This window comes from Haemaphysalis longicornis, unplaced genomic scaffold, assembly GCF_048455015.1.
Source record: "Haemaphysalis longicornis isolate Haplotype H1 unplaced genomic scaffold, Haemaphysalis longicornis Haplotype H1 scaffold_5, whole genome shotgun sequence".
NCBI lineage: Eukaryota > Metazoa > Arthropoda > Arachnida > Ixodida > Ixodidae > Haemaphysalis > Haemaphysalis longicornis.
In genome coordinates, this window is record NW_027526385.1 from 14,620,042 (window position 1) to 14,636,437 (window position 16,396).

Here is a 16,396-nt window from a genome sequence, read left to right on the forward strand (position 1 = left end):
TTCAAACTTACCTCCGCATGTACGAAGCCGCCTCTGGGGCTGCCAAGCCTGTATTTATTTGTGATCCGAGTATATGTTTTACATCTCCGTGGCCTAAACGTATCTGCCCCCAAGTGCTATTCGTTCAACCATGCCTGGAGTGTATTTCTGTTAAGTTATATGAGGTTATTCCGGTATCCACAATCGAGCGAGAAACTGAGTTTTACTTTCAAAACCCCTTCCCTTCCGCTGCAAAACTTCTACCACGCTCGCTATTAGCCGCTATTTTAAATGAATATTTATCCAAGTATCCTGCTTCTTCAGTGATTTATACTGATGCATCTCAAAATGGCGAGAAAGCTGGAATTTGTATTTTTTCACAATCTTTAGACTGGAGTTATTTGCTGCGAATCCCGGATTACACACCCATTTTATGGCCGAATCTTTAGCAATAGCTCTCGCTCTATGCAAAGTATCGCAGCATGTATAAAAAATTATCATAATATCTGATTCGATGCCACTTATATCGGCATTAATTTCCTCTTCGGGCTCTCCATTGTACCGCACACTATTATTTTTTTGTTCTCAGGCACGTGAATGAGGTACGCTTGTCTTAGGTACCTGGCCATAGGGACATCAGGGGCAACGAGCAAGCGGACCATTTACCTAATCTCGCTGCCACAGCTCCCATTCAATTGGGAATTCCTAATCTGGCTCTATTTGCATTTGCGACATTAAGACGATATTGGCATTTAGACGCCACCCGTTACTATTCACTTTTATCATTGGAAGAGTTCCAACATTTAAAGTTCGGGTGGAATGTTCATTTTTGTGGCTCTCGGTAATGCGAGGTGACCTTCACCGAGCTGCGCTACAGGGTTCCGAGGCTTAATTTCTATCTGTTCAGATCAGAACTTTCACCTACAAAAATATGTGTGCGGTGCAAGGTCCCCGAAACAATCGAACATTTTATTCTCGACTGTCGCCGTTTCTCAACAGCTAGACAACTGTTTTTGAAGGTCCCGATTGAGTGGTTGGGGTTGACTTTATCGATAACACTTATATTATCTATTGGCGCATCAAAGCTGGGGTTTGCAAAAAGGGATATATATAATTGCATTCAAAATTTTCTTTCTGCCTCAGGTCGTTGATTCGCCGCCAGGGGGCCGACACAGACGGTCACGTTTTGTATGGGCTCCCGCAGTGAACCTCCAAATCGGCGGACTACCCTCACTGGCAAGTGAACGACTTTACCATCGTGTTTCTAACGTTATACTGCACACTTCGGTGCCTCAAGTGCCATCGGGGGGCCTCTCTCTGCTTAATTACCCGACTTGCAACTTCCACGGCGGCGACGCTCTGCTAAGCCTACCGCGCCAAAGGTGTTCTATACTGCTGCCTCCGGCCATGCCGGCGGGCACAGAGCTCCCACTCCCAGCGCCCCACTCCCAGCGCCAAGAGGCCATGGAATTCGATCAACTGAGTGGCCGTACTATCCCACCGGAAAACCCCTGGACCGATGTCATTTACTCGCGCCTCAAGAAAGCACCTTCGAAGCCACCGGGCAACGACACGTCAGCTTTACCGCCGCAACGCGGTGAGCCAAGAGTTTCACCTACCACGGGCGCCAACACCCGCCGTGCACCACAACCGCGGTTGCCGAAAGACAACTACACCGTGGTCTATCGACCCCGCTCTGGCCTTAACGTCGCGGCCTGGGCTCCTCGCACTGTTCTCCAAAGCTTCGCAACTGCAAGTGCGATTCCCCTGCAAGAATTCTACAACACCATCGTTTTTCAAATCCAGACGTCCCAAAATTTAGTCGTGGCAAGCACACCCAACGCCAGTCATGCCATCACTCTGAGCAAGATAACATGTGTGCAAATCGGCGAAGTACAATACGAAATCATGCCGTACATGAAGCCACCTCCCGACACTTGCCGGGGAGTCATCCACGGCTTGGACCCGGATACAACAAATGAAGCCCTCGGCGACCTCCTACAAGCAAACAGGCCTCAACTCATACATGCTCGCCTCATGGGGCGTACCACCTCGGCACTCCTGACCTTCCAGGGCCCTCACGTGCCCTTCTACGTGAAAGTCGGCAGCCTCCTGTACCGCTGCCGCCCATTCCGCCGGAGTGTACAAGTTTGTCAACTGTGCGGCGACATCGGCCACAGACAAGATGTCTGCCCGCATCCCGACCGCCCGACTTGCCCCGCTTGTGGACTGAGCGATCCTCCTGCAGACCATCCGTGCAGTCCCCAGTGCAAACTGTGTAACCTCCCCCATGCAACCGCAAGTAAAGACTGCCCTAAGAGACTCATACCTGCACCCCCAATCTCCAAGCCTCGCCCCACCCACTATGGACAAACCACCCCTCCAGCATCGGACATCGACCCCCGACAGGTGAGCTGGTCAGCTGTTGTTTCGCGCTCCCCCACTGCTCAATCCTTCCCTCCTCTCCCCACGCGACCTGCACCAGCCTCTCAAACCACACTTCCCCCGGCCCCGCCCGCAATAGAACAACTTCTAGCCGAAATAAAAGAGCAAAACGCCGCCATGCTCCAGCGTATTGAAGCGCTCGAAAACGCTAACCGCCTCTCTCAACAAGCCCCGAAAATGCTACCGCCCCCAGATACTGCCTCCCTACCCCCACCCCCACCCTTCCTTTCTGACGTACCAGCCGACGCCCTCATTGACGAAAAGATTCGTACGCAAATCATGCCGCTTGTCGAAAAACAGATCACCGATGCCTTGGCTGCTCTCACCAAAACCATTACCGACACTGCGCAGACTCTCCTTCGGCTCACTGACTCCCTCACCCAGCGCATGACCGCCTTAGAACAGGCTAGCCCATCCAACCTTACCCAGGCTATTCTGCAGCGCCTTGACGCCCTCGAAGGTGACAGGACTCCTCAATCGAAGAAGCCGAAGATATCTCAGCATCCCGATGCCCAGATAGCCGCCGCCACCCCACTCCCGCCCGATGATGACTGACCCCTCCGAGATTACCATCTATCAATGGAATTGCCGGTCATATAACAGCAAAAAAGCCCAGCTCGATCATTACATATGCCAATCTCCCCCAGACGTCATTGCCCTCCAGAAAACCGATACGCCAACCCCAACGCTTCGTGGTTTCGAATGTTTCACCCAGGATCCCTCTCATCGCACAGCAGTGTTCGTCTCTAAAAAGTTCACGGCGCAGCAGCATGATATTCCTTCATCCATTAACCACACTTTCGTCGAGATTCTCCCAACTCACCCGGGTCAACACAGCCTCTTTATCCTCAACGTGTACAGTCCCCCGCAACACCCGCTTAAGGATATCGACCCCCTCCTCCTGATGGCTACACAAAAAGCCGGCTCTAACCCTCTTCTTCTGCTTGGGGATTTCAACGCCCCTCACCACTCATGGGGTTATAACCAAGCCACAAGGAAAGGCACTGCCCTCCTTCACGCAACGCAGCACCACGCACTCACGCTGTGCAACGACTTAGCCCTCCCGACCCGTATAGGGAACAGTGTTTCACGCGACACCAACCCAGACCTGGCTTTCGCTCGAAATGCCCCTCACCTAGAGTGGCAGAGACTACCGGATACTTTGGGGAGTGACCATCACATTCTGGCGCTCACTATTCGCTGCCTTCCCCTCAAGCGCAAAATCGGTCACGCTACGCTCACCGATTGGTCCTCGTTCCGCAAGGATCCCACCTCCCTGCCAGATGACATCACGGACCTCGAAGAATGGACATCGCAGCTTCTGTCCCTGGTTCAGAAGCACACAAAAGTTATCCCCCTCACTACAGCCAATCCCTCTGTGGACGCCCATCTCGCACATTTGTGGGCAGCCCGACGAGGCTTAGTAAACCGCTGGAAGACGCGCAGGCACAATCGCTCGCTAAAGCGCCGCATCGCTCAAGTCACCCAGCGTGCCTCGGAATACGCTCGAACCCTTCAAACCCAAAATTGGCGCTCATTCTGCGACGAGCTTCAGGGTACGCTTAGCACAAAACGTGCGTGGCGTATTCTGAGACATCTGCTGGGCTCAAAACACTCCAAGACTGCCACGTATCACCACATTCAACGTGTGATTCATAACTACCCCCATCCCCCTGCCCACCTTCTAGACACCCTACGCACGAAGTTTTTTGGTCCCCCGCAAACCCCGCCACCTCCTCCATCTGACGACTACATGGGTACACCGAACCCTGGGCTTGATGCCCCCTTCTCGATTCAAGAATTGAAGCAGGCGCTCACCCGCATCTCGCGCAATACCACCCCTGGAAAAGATCGAGTAACCAACAAGACCTTGCGAAATCTCGATGAAGACTCCCTCAACTCCCTCCTTGCCCTCTTCAACAAGCACTGGGCAGCCGGCACCCTTCCTCCTCAGTGGCGCCACGCCGACATCACCCTCATCCCGAAACCACACAAACCAATCTCCGTTGACAACCTTCGCCCTATTTCCCTCACATCATGCCTGGGTAAACTCTTCGAGAGAGAGAGAAAATGACCTTTATTGAGTAGTCCGGCGTGCAGGGGCGGATCAGGCCACGCAGGGCTTCACCGCCCCTTGTCTAGTATTTAGACCTCGAGGAACACTAGGCCAGTGTCCCGGCGTTGGCTACTTGGCGGGACCGCTTCCCCCCGCTAGGAGGAGGAGGGTCTCCCGTTCGCACCTGCCGGGCCAGGGCGTCCCCGAGCCGCTGGACGGCCATTAGCTGTGCCTCCGAGTCGGAGGAGCTTATGTGAGCTACGATGTCCGGCGGTAGTGAGTCCTGCACGGTATCGTCTTGTATTACACTACACCCCCACATGATGTGGGCCAAGGTTGCAGTTCCTTTCGCGCACATACTGCACTGGTCACTCACAAAAAGGTCCGGACACACGTATCGGGCGAGGGCGGGCGTAAGCACCGTCCGGGTCTGTAGTTGACGCAGGAGGACGCCCTCGCGTCTGTCCAGCTTCCCGTGAGGTGGGGGCAGTGTTCGACGTTCTGCCCTGTGCCATGCCAGGATGTCGCCGTACTCCGTCAGTGGCTCCGCGTGAGGGACTGTGCCGTCCGCATTCGGGGGGCAGGGGGGCGCCGCACGGTGCGCGAGCTCGCGTGCGACGGCGTCCGCCCTCTCGTTACGGTTGGCCGTGCCTCCTCTGATGGGTCCGACGTGAGCCGGGAACCATCTGATGGCGGTAGTAGTGGTCTTCAGTGTTGGTAGTATACGGGCCGCTGTCTCGCCAATGTCACATCTGGCAAAGCTGGCGATCGCCGACCGGGAGTCGCTCAAGACTGTCGTGATGTTGTGATCGCTCCGTAGTGCTAGAGCGATTGCGGCCTCCTCTGCTTGTGTCGCGCTGGGTGCGCGAAGGCTGCAGGCGTTAATCGTGTCCCCGTTCGCGGCGCGGATCACTACAGCCACAAAGGTGTCCGGCCTGTCCGGTACCTGCGCGACATCCACGTACACTGCAGTGTGGTCCGTATCATACGTTTCAGCGAGTGTTCGTGCCCTTGCCTGTCTTCGCTCCTTATTGCGCTCCGGATGGATGTTGCGCGGGAGCGGTGAGACCACCAGACGTCTGGCGATGGCAGTGGGGATCTTCTTTCCGTGTCTTTCGGTGTCTTCCTCGAGTGGTGGTCTGAGGCCGACTCGTTGTAGGATCTGCCGGCCCGCACTTGTGGTGCCAAGGCGGACGAGCTGTGCGGTGCGCTGGGCCTCGCATATCTCCTCCAGAGTGTTATGCACTCCGAGTGACTCCAGGGCCCGGTTGCTGGTGCACTGCAGGAGTCCCAAGGCTGTCTTGTGTGATTTTCGGATTGCTGCGTTTATCTTGTTTCGCTCGTGCTGCAACCATCGGTGGAACGAGCCCACGTACGATACGTGGCTCACCACGAACGACCGCAGCAGTCGCAGAAGGTTAGGTTCGCGCATGCCTTCACGTCTCGTGGACACTCTCTTCAGGAGGCGGGTCGCGATGCCCATCTTCGTCAGGAGCTTTTCCAGGGCCGTGTGATTAGTGTTGCCAGTGTCTATGTGGAAGCCCAGTACCCTGATACTTCGGACGTGTGGTATGGTCGTCCCGTCCTCGGTGTGGAGGGTGATGTTGTGCATTTCGCGTTCGGCCTCCTTTCTTCGGTGACCAGGAGGTGGCAGGATCAGCAGCTCCGACTTTTGTGGGGAGCAGCGGAGTCCGGTGTGTTTCAAGCAGGCCTCGACCTCGTTGATGGCTTCTTGGAGTGATTCTTCAATGTGTCCGTTTGTGCCTCTCGACATCCAGAGCGTAATGTCATCGGCGTATATTGTGTGGTGCACCTGCGGTAGCCGGGCAAGGCGCTCGGCCACCGGTATCATCACGATGTTGAATAAGGGGGAGATGACGGACCCCTGCGGTGTGCCGACGCTGCCCAATTCTCTCTCTTCGAGTTGCAGGTGTCCCACTTGGATGTTTGCCGTTCTGTGTGTCAGAAACGCTCTGATGTAATTATATGTCCGCTCACCCAGGCCCAATCTATTGACTTGTTCCAGGATTGCGGAGTGGAGTACAGTGTCAAAGGCACTTTTGAGGTCGAGGCCCAGGATCGCTCTGCAGTCGGTTCTGCTGGGGTGCTCGAGCAAATCGTGCTGTAGGAGTAACATTGCATCCTGCGTGCAAAGCTTGGCCCTGAAACCCAGCATTGTTGCAGGGTATATGTTGTGGTCTTCGAGGTAGCTCTGCCACCGGTTGTTCAGGACATGCTCGAGCACCTTGCCTGCACACGATGTTAGTGATATTGGCCGTAGATTTTCGATGCCGGGCGGCTTATTCGGTTTCGGAATCAGGATCGTCCGGGCTGTCTTCCATTTCTTTGGAAGCGATCCCGCTCGCCAGCACTCGTTGTAGAATTTTGTCAGTGCTTTGATTGCGGTGTCATTTAGGTTGCGAAGGGTCTTATTATGAATGGTGTCCGCTCCTGCCGCTGACTTGCAATTTAACTCTTGTGTTGCTCTGCGCACCTCCCATTCTTCTATATCTCCGTCCAGTTCGGGGTTTGCTGTCCCTCGGTAGTCCGGGTGATCGATGCTAGGGGTGACTGGTAGGTAGTGGTCGTTGAGCCTACTCTCGAGCTCTTTCTCACCAAGAGTTTTGGCTGCCGTGTGTATTATTTGCGCTAGTCTGTGTTGTTGGTATGTTTTGTCTTGTGTTTCATCCTTGAGGTGGCGGAACAGTCTCCACGTCCGGCTTGCGTGCAGCTGTCCGTCAGCCTCGTTGCATATTGCTCTTGAGCACCTCGTTCACTCCCGACTTACGGCATTCCTGGAGGACAATGACCTCTATCCTCATACCATGTTTGGATTTCGAGCACACCTGTCTACCCAAGATGTGCTTTTACAACTTAAAGAGCAAATTATCGAAAACTTAAGCAAAACGCACCCCAGTTCTATACTTGCATTAGATGTACAAGGAGCATTTGACAATGTCACGCATGCCGCAATACTCCAAGGACTGCAAACAACCAATTGCGGGGAGGCCACATACAACTTCGTCCGGGCCTTTCTCAAGAACCGCACCGCAACGCTTCGTATTGGCCCCCTCCAGTCTGACCCTTTCCCGACTCCGCCGAAAGGAACACCACAGGGTTCTGTAATCTCTCCGCTCCTTTTTAACATAGCCCTTCTTCAACTCCCAGCCCAGCTTTCTGCCATCCCCAACCTTCAGCACGCTTTCTATGCGGATGACCTCACGTTCTGGACTAACGCAGGATCCCCAGGAGATCAACAAGACATTCTCCAGCAAGCCGTTGATTGCACACTCGGGTACCTGCAGCAGCGTGGTCTGACATGTGCACCACATAAATCCGCACTCCTCGTTCTTCGAGCCCGCACCCGAGGCCGTCCCCCAAACCCCACTCCGGACCCGTCAGTCACGATCGATTCTACGCCCGTTCCCCAAGTGCCCTCACTCCGTATACTTGGTGTGACGTTCCACGCAGATGGCTCTGGGGCGGCGATTCTCCCACAACTTCATGTCACAGTCACCCAGCTCACACATCTCATCAGAAGAATCTGCACCCAGCGCCATGGCCTAAAAGAACCAGACACCTGCCGTCTTGTTCAAGCCCTACTGATCAGCCGCATTACATATGGTACTCCCTACGTCAACCTCAAACCAAAGGAACATGCCAAATTAGACGCCCTTATTAGGAAATCATACAAAATCACCCTCGGCCTCCCCGCCTTCACGCCTACTGTCCGCCTTCTGCAATTAGGTATCCACAATTCCCTTTCTGAGCTCCTCGAAGCACAGCGGGTCCAGCAACTCACTCGCCGTGCCCTCACCCCTACGGGTCGCACGGTACTGCATAAACTAGGCTACCCCACTCCTCTTCCTTTAGACACCCCCCAGCGTATCCCTCCGTCACTCCGCGCTCACATCTTCGTGTCTCCCATCCCCAAACACATGCACCCTTCCTTCAATCAAGGCAGAAGACAGGCCCGCGTCACCCGCCTCCGGGCCGAATACCACAACAAACCGGACACCCGATACACGGACGTCGCTCCATATATATCCCGCCCTGCTCACGCACTGGTTGTCGTCGACTCCAAATCTGTCAATGTTACCTCCCTCAGCATTCTCCACGCAAGCACCACGACGGCTGAAGAGACAGCCATCGCTCTAGCAGCGACCACGGCTTCCTCTAACTACGTGGCAATCCTCACAGATTCGCAACAGGCTTGCCGCAACTACTGTACAGGACGCATCTCTCCCTCAGCGCTGAAGATACTATCATCAATCAAGGATCCACCCCACATCCAGATTGTATGGACACGAGGTCATTCTTCCCTCGAGGGAAACGAGGCGGCACACGCCGCTGCCCGCGCTCTTACATTCCGGGCGTTTTCGTCGACGGAAGAGGACCTTTCCGAACCCTCCATCTATCCCCCGGTCCCTCCCCGATACACTGAAATCCTATATCATTATCGCCAACTGCGGCTTCAATACCCTCCTCCTCACCCATCCCTCAGCACACAGGCGGCTCGCATTTGGCGTCGACTGCAGACCAACACATTCTACAACACCACGATACTCCACCACATATCTCCCTCCACTTACCCCTACAACTGCCCTTCTTGCTCCGTCCCAAACACTACCTACCACCTAGTCTGGGAATGCCCCTACGCGCCAAACCCCCTCCCTTCCCCATCCCCTGAGCAGTGGGAGCGCGTGCTGGCCAGCTCACGGTGCGAGGACCAAGAACGCCTCATCACTCGCGCCCAAGCAGCTGCGCTAGCTCGCGGCTATCTGGACTGAGAAAGCCACCCACTTTTATGCGCATTAAATGTTTTCCAATCCAATCCAAAATGCCTCAGGTCGTTTGAATTGCTAAACGGTGCTGAATAATGGGTAATTCGGGTTTCATTCTCAACTAAGTTTCTTTTTACAGCCTCTTTACGGAAATAAGTATTTTGAAGTCCCCACGTGTTTAACCGGTTTAGCCCTGGCCAATCCCCCCTTGTGGGTACGTGCCAAAATATTTGAGGACATCACCATCATCATTAAGTACAAAAATACTGCAGACCAGGATGCGCAACTAAGTGGCTGTACCGGGACCATCGATGATTTTATACAAAAGTAATATTTGCAAAAACAATTACAACAACAGTTAAACAATATATAGAACTGTCAAAAATTAAAAACTGTTCATTCATTTCAAGTAGACTACCAAACACAAAAAAGGTCACCCCCGACAAAACAAGACAAAAGAGTTTCGGCATTTCTAATGCCCTTTAGGAATAAATGAGCCTGTAGGAAAGCGGAGCCGTGGACTCGGTGAGGCGATGTGGCACGCCTACATTTATTGGGGTGCGCAAGGCCCGGCCGGAACTGGAGTGGGAGCGGCGATGGCAAGCGACCGCCCAGGCGCCCGGTCGTGTTCCGATCTGTTCACGCGGCGCGTGGCACTGCTGACGCAGCCCGGCAAGCTCCGCCGCTGATGATGATTGTGGGATGCAGGGGTGATGATAGTGGCGCTATTAGCGGGTGAAGCTGCCGCCACTACAGGGCTGATGATGATGATGTTTGGAGTTTAATGGCGCAAGTCCGACTAAGGGCAAAGAGCGCCAAACAATAGTGATTACATGAAAGTGGCATGGAAGTAAAAGTAGATCATTTCAGTAAAAATAAACAGAGTAAAACACAACGTAATGAAGATGACTGGTGTAAAGGGCCAGGTTGTCAACATGCATGATAAGAAATGAGATGTAAAAATTTTACGTCGGTGAGAAACTCGAAAACGCGTTTGATTGAAAACATGGCTTCATCTGCCACTACAGGGCTCCCCCCCTAGCGCAGGGCGCGTTAAGACAGAAAGAGAAGAACAAGCTATGTACAGATAATTAACTAAGCATGTCCATGGTAGGTCCTTAGACAGTCCTGGTCAAATCGTGCGTAACTTATTAAAGCAGTCCTGGTCAGTCCGTTGTGGGCCTCCTGAGCGTTGATTGGCCTCAGGTGGCCTTGGCTGGGAGTGCAAAGTGGGACGAACTGGTGTACGGTGTAGTAGCCCCGAAGTGAAAGAGGCACGAACCGCGGCCACAGTGCAAACTTGGCGGGGCCGGTAGAACGGGCGTTCCACGAACAGCCTCTTGCGACGCGTGTACACTGGCGTTCGTGTGCCGGTACGAGGCGGCTTGTACTCTCGGAGGTGACGGTTTGAGCACGGTGTCTGGTGCGACATCGTTGTGCATGCTCTAAGTGCAACCGCAGTACGACGCCTAGGGTGACAGCGGCTACAGCGAGTCACCCACTTCCCGGAACGCCGACGAATATGAGCCCGCAACGCTGGTCGTAGCCGGCATGCAAGACGTTGTTTGGCAAAACGGCACTGACGCCTCGTCGATGTGCGCCGAAGAAGTGCCAGTGGTGAAACTCGCTTTCTTGACTGGTACTCACGGCGTCGATGGTGACGTCGGCGTCGAGTTTCGGGAACGCGCTCCTCTGGTGGCGACATCAGCGGTTTATGAGGTTGGACGTCGGTCGTCACTGGGTCGGGCTTCTCCTGGTAATCGTGCACGTCGCGGTTGACGGGATGCTGGCGGTGCGTTTCATGTAGAGCAAGGGTCGCTGCGGAGGGTGCCGTGGCTGTCGCTTCACCCGAGTCATGTTGCGGTAGGAGTGGAGCGGGGCTCTGTGTTACTGTCGTGGTGGACTTGACGTGCAACGGTTGTGTAGCGGGCGACCAGGTTGGGAAGGATGGAACGCTTAGGAAGCACTCACCGGAGCCCTTGCATGGGGTGATAACACCGGAAAATAGCTCACCAGAGCCCTCGCATGAGGCGGTAGAAGGGGCCGTGGCAGGCTGTTACTGGTGGGTTTCCGTGACGTCGTCTGCTACAAGTGTCGTCGGTGGCGTCGGTGTAGGGGCGGCTGCCGCGCTGGAGGTGGCGTCTAGGTGGCCGATACTAGTGGCCGTGGACGAAGGCGATGGCCCAGAGGGTACAATGGGCGGCGGCGGTGCGTGCGGAGAGCGTGCGTGTATCTCCTCTGGTGCGGGCCGAAACAGGTCGTCCGTGAGGCCGTATTGCGCGAGCACGGCAGCGCGAAGGTCATCGTACGGGGTGGCGCTGGGCGGTGGGAGGGCGAGGACGCAGCGGAGCTCGAGGGGTAGCGTCTCCCAGGTGATGGAGTTCTTCAGAGGCTGTACAGTGACGTGGTTCAGCAAGAGGGTAGTCTCGAACTTGAAGAACCATCCTCTGAGGTGCCGTGGCTCGAACGCTGGTATCGGCGGGTCCCCCCACGTCACCATGTCGGTGTGCCGCTGGCCAGGTATCAGGCGCGGAACCTCCGGGTTACCACTTGTAGGAAGCGGAGCCGTGGATTCGGTGAGGCGATGTGGCTCGCCTACATTTATTGGGGTGCGCAAGGCCCGGCCGGAACTGGAGTGGGAGCGGCGATGGCAAGCGACCGCCCAGGCGCTCGGTCGAATTCGATCTCCTCACGTGGCGCGTCGCACTGCTGACGCAGCCCGGCAAGCACCGCCGCTGATGATGATTGTGGGATGCAGGGGTGAGGATGATAGTGGCGCTGTTAGCGGGTGAAGGTGCCGCCACTACAAGCCATAAAGTGACCAAAGCTTCAGTTCAGTGGTTTTCTCAGTCCACCGCGCATGTTCCAACACTGTTGACAGCCTTTGAACATTTCCCAGAGGTGATAGATCTCCCTGAAGTGATGTGTTTGTAAACGGCCGTGATGCAACTTTGAGAAGTAACAAGAACTCGTTGGTCAGTCGCTGTTCCTTTCACGCTCGGGATAACTGATGATTAGATTGGGCGAACCGTCCTCAGTAAAGATTCTGCTAAGTATCGCGGTTAGTTTTGATGAAAAAACAGCACGGTTTGAGGAAGACGCATTTAAAAAAACCAGACAGGATGAGCGGAGCGATCGCGTTTTTGTTTGCGTTCTCGTCACACAGCGCTGTTTCTTCGTAATGCCGCCATATTAACTCGCGCAACTTTCATTCCATATTCGATCAGAGACTTGAAATGATACAACTTTTTCGCCCCCTGTAGCATCAGGACAGAGGACACCCAGGAAAAGCATCCTGCAGCTTGACTCTTTACAAACCTCGCGCTCCGTCAAAATGTGCCTTAAGCCTTCTACGTGGTCCTAGTTTAAGCCCTCGTATTTATAACTTATGGCGATCCGCACCACGGAAGTGGGCACTGGCCACAGGAGCGACCAATGTAGCCTCTGTTCCGTCTTTAGCGGGTCGTGTAAGCGGTGTAATTTCTGCGGTCGCAGCTGCGGCAGGGTTGAGGATATGTTCCACCGCTCTGTTTCCAGGTCATTTTAATGCAAAGCGTTTCTTTGGAGACATTTTGGTGCACAAACATTTAGGTGCAATGTCATTTGGGTTCACGGACATTAGGATGCCTGGAAATTTATATTACACAAAAATTTAGGTAAACCCAATTGAGGTGCACGTTCAGTTAGGTGCACGGATATTTCGCGCACGGTCGTTTCTGGGAATGATCAACTGGCGATGAGATGTTTGGGTGGCGCACCCGGACTCTGACGTCAGCTTAGGGACTCGCGGCGCTGTCGTCTGCGACACTCCGCTTGTGAGGGGCTGCAGTGCCTGTGCTAGAAATCACCCGCTTTGATGCTTTGGTGCATTAAAGAGCGTATTTCCTGTAATTCACTTATTTTTGCAAGCTTCTGACAGATCCGAATAATTTCAAGCTGTATCCCCTACAAGTTTTCAACACACGGGGAGAGAGACAACAGCTTTCTTCAGAGCATCGGTCAGAAGATCGTGTGTAACTCGTCCTTTCTAGATTATTCACGAGGTTCAGCGGTCAGAGCTCCTCGATGGGTGTTTAAAATGCCTAGGCTCCCTCCATTATTTTTGAGGTACTCTTATGAAGACTCAACAGTCTTATGCTACGTACCAAGCAGTGGGCCTTGTATCAGAATAATGTCTTTTTTTCTGTGCCCAACGCATTAATTTTTCTGCGCCGTCATAAACGTGGTATTAGTACGTTTGGGGATGTATGGGAGGCTCACAATGATCGTGCAGATATTTTCTTCAGGCTGTATGGCATGCATTCCCTTCTTCACAAATTGGCTTTCGTTATGGCGGCGTGCCAGCAGGTGCATATCCGCAGCGTGCGTTGCTTATTCACATGTAAATACAATGAGAAGGTTTTTAGTATACGACACCGAGATCGCACCCCAGGCAATTAATGTTGTCCCGAGTACTCGAAGGCGGCTTTTATGCTCCGAATTTTCATCTTAATCAACGTTGTCATAACGAACTGGCTCTCAACCCGAACAATTTTGACAAGATTACGGTGTTGAAGCCTTGATATTCTCGCCAACGAACACAATAAATAGCTGTACGTGCATATATTACAGGAATCAAAACCGGTGAATATTTCCAAGCAGTTCTTTATTATTTTCCAACCCCTTCAGGCTTAAAGAAGAAATCCTAGCCTACTAGGGAGGGAGTTGTATAAATTGAAGAAAATTACTTTTACTCTCTTGTCTCGGACTAAGGACCCCACCAAATAATCAGCTCTCTTTTACTATTAACGTTTCTCCTCCTCATTCGCCTCCTCCACCTCTTGAGTGCAGTTTGCCTATAACGCATATCTGAATATTGGGAGGATATGGCCGTGGGAAATGTACCGAAATATCCCTCCAGGTTTGAACAAACATAGTGTCACTGTATCTCTACGGTAGATGTGACTCGTTTTGCTCAATAAACCTCTGTACTGGTTAGAAGCCTGGTGCAAAACCAGCATACAGTGGGTTAGTTGGAATTCAACCTGCAGTTTTCGAAGCCCATAGCGCATGTCGGCATACTTTCATGCCATGACAACATAAAGTGGTGATACAATACTTTCGAGCGCTCGGCAAGGCTGCAAAAACTGTTTTACCTCACATATAATTACCGTGAACCTTAATGCCTTTTGCCGAAGCCGAGAGCCCCGATGGTCTGAAATTTGTTTTGGCATTGTATTTCGGCTGTTTTCAATGACTAGCAGCTGGTTGTTTCCTTTGTTCGAAAAATGGCTTAATACAGAAGCTGACGCATAGCTCCGACTCTTCGCGCTCCGCACAGGACCGGCTTCGCAAGGAATGGGGCAATGCCGGCAATGTTTCTTCCGTAGCGGTATCGAAAACTATACTTTAACTCACCCCTTTAGCTAGTGCATTATATTTTAGGTCAATCGTTTTTATAAAAAGTACGCACATGCAAAATCTGGTGCGGTCAAGCATCAGAAGACAACCGAGCGCAAAGAAACAGCATGGAGGGGGAGCCCGAGTGAAGCAGACGACAAATGCGAAATCCCTAAGCCGACGTCACGAAGGCCGCGCTCCGCAGCGCCACCCGTGGTCGTAATCACCGCCAATAGTGTGCACAAACATTAGTGTGCCCGAAAATTCAAATACACAAAAGTTCGGGTTGACTGTCATAAAGTGCACTGAAATTTTGACGCACGTTATGTCGGTTGAGCAGAAATTTTTATGCACAGCTATTTATGTGAAAGGTCAATCGGGTGCGCGGAAGGTCCCGGGCGCGGACATGTGGGTGCCTGGCCATTTGGTCTCGCGAATATTTTAGATGCGACCGCATCTCATGCACCCGCCTTGTCCCTGCATCCGGCGTCGTCGGCGTCCTCCCCTCCCCCATTATCCTCGCCGCACCAGCTGCACTCTCCGCCGCTCACCCCCTCTCCTCTCCGATAGCGAATACTCTCTCGCGGGGGGCATTGGTTTGGATTCGATTGGATTGGCTTAGCGTGGCTTGGCTTGGATTGGATTTGGATTGGATTAAAGTGGATTATGTTGGATTGTGTTCCGTCGTAGCCGCGGCAGACGCACTGGCGCCGGCGCGTCCCCTCACCGTTATGCGCGCTATAAAACGCGGTGCCTGCGCCGCTCCGCTCCATCGTTCCAGCGCCGTTCCTCCGCTGCCCAACACTGCAACGTGAACCCCCTATGCGTCGCATCTATACAGGGGTTCCCGCGAGGGGAGGTGGTAGTTTTCTTTTTTAGCGCGCACACTTCATCGAACTAATCTAAGCGTGGTGTTGGTCTGAACTATTACTTTAACGTGTTTTATTTTCCCAGATCAGAAGGAGCAGCTAAAAGTACGCAGGACCGATTAGCTCTCGCCCTAAGGCCAATTTTCAAAACATTTAGTGTGCAATGTTTTATGGCTTTCCTGGATACCTCTTGTGGGCAATCACTATTATCGTTTAAAAAGGCATGGGAATCTCCCCTTGTTCGTGTTTTTATTAACCACTCTAAATATTTTACACGTCGTTGAATCTGTACTTCTTTTCAGTAGACTAGAGGCAAATTCAGAAAACACTAAGTAGACAAGCATCGTTTGAGGCATGTGTCCAGACTCGCCATTGCTAGAGAAACGTTGTGTGAGGACCAGAGGAGTGTACGTCCCTAAGTGGTGCTGTGCTACAAAGGCGGGCTTTTTTAGCATTCAGCAGAGGCCGAACTACGGAGCACAGACCATGCTAAGGACTGTAACGATTACCAAAGATTTTATAAACAAAAAAGTGACGCCGCATCTGCCTCTTTAACTGCAAATGTATAAAAACACAATCGTCTGCTACGCGTTCCATTTAACTGGTTAAACCTCGTAAAGCCCACTAGAAGCAATTCTCGTCATGCCTATTTGCTGAAGGCATTTTTTTCCCAGGTATCTTCAGGGACTGCGCAACCTATGAAAAGCTTCAGCGGCTGATGAAGGGTAGGAAAAAGGTGTGCCATTTATGGCGATCCAGCATAGCCTTAGCTGCCCCTGCTCATGAAGCCGTGCGGTGGGGTCACATTACTGCTCTGCAGCAAAGCGTCGACTTGAAGATGAGCCACGAGCGCCAAGCCGTTGAATGCGGCTTTTGAAAGCTCT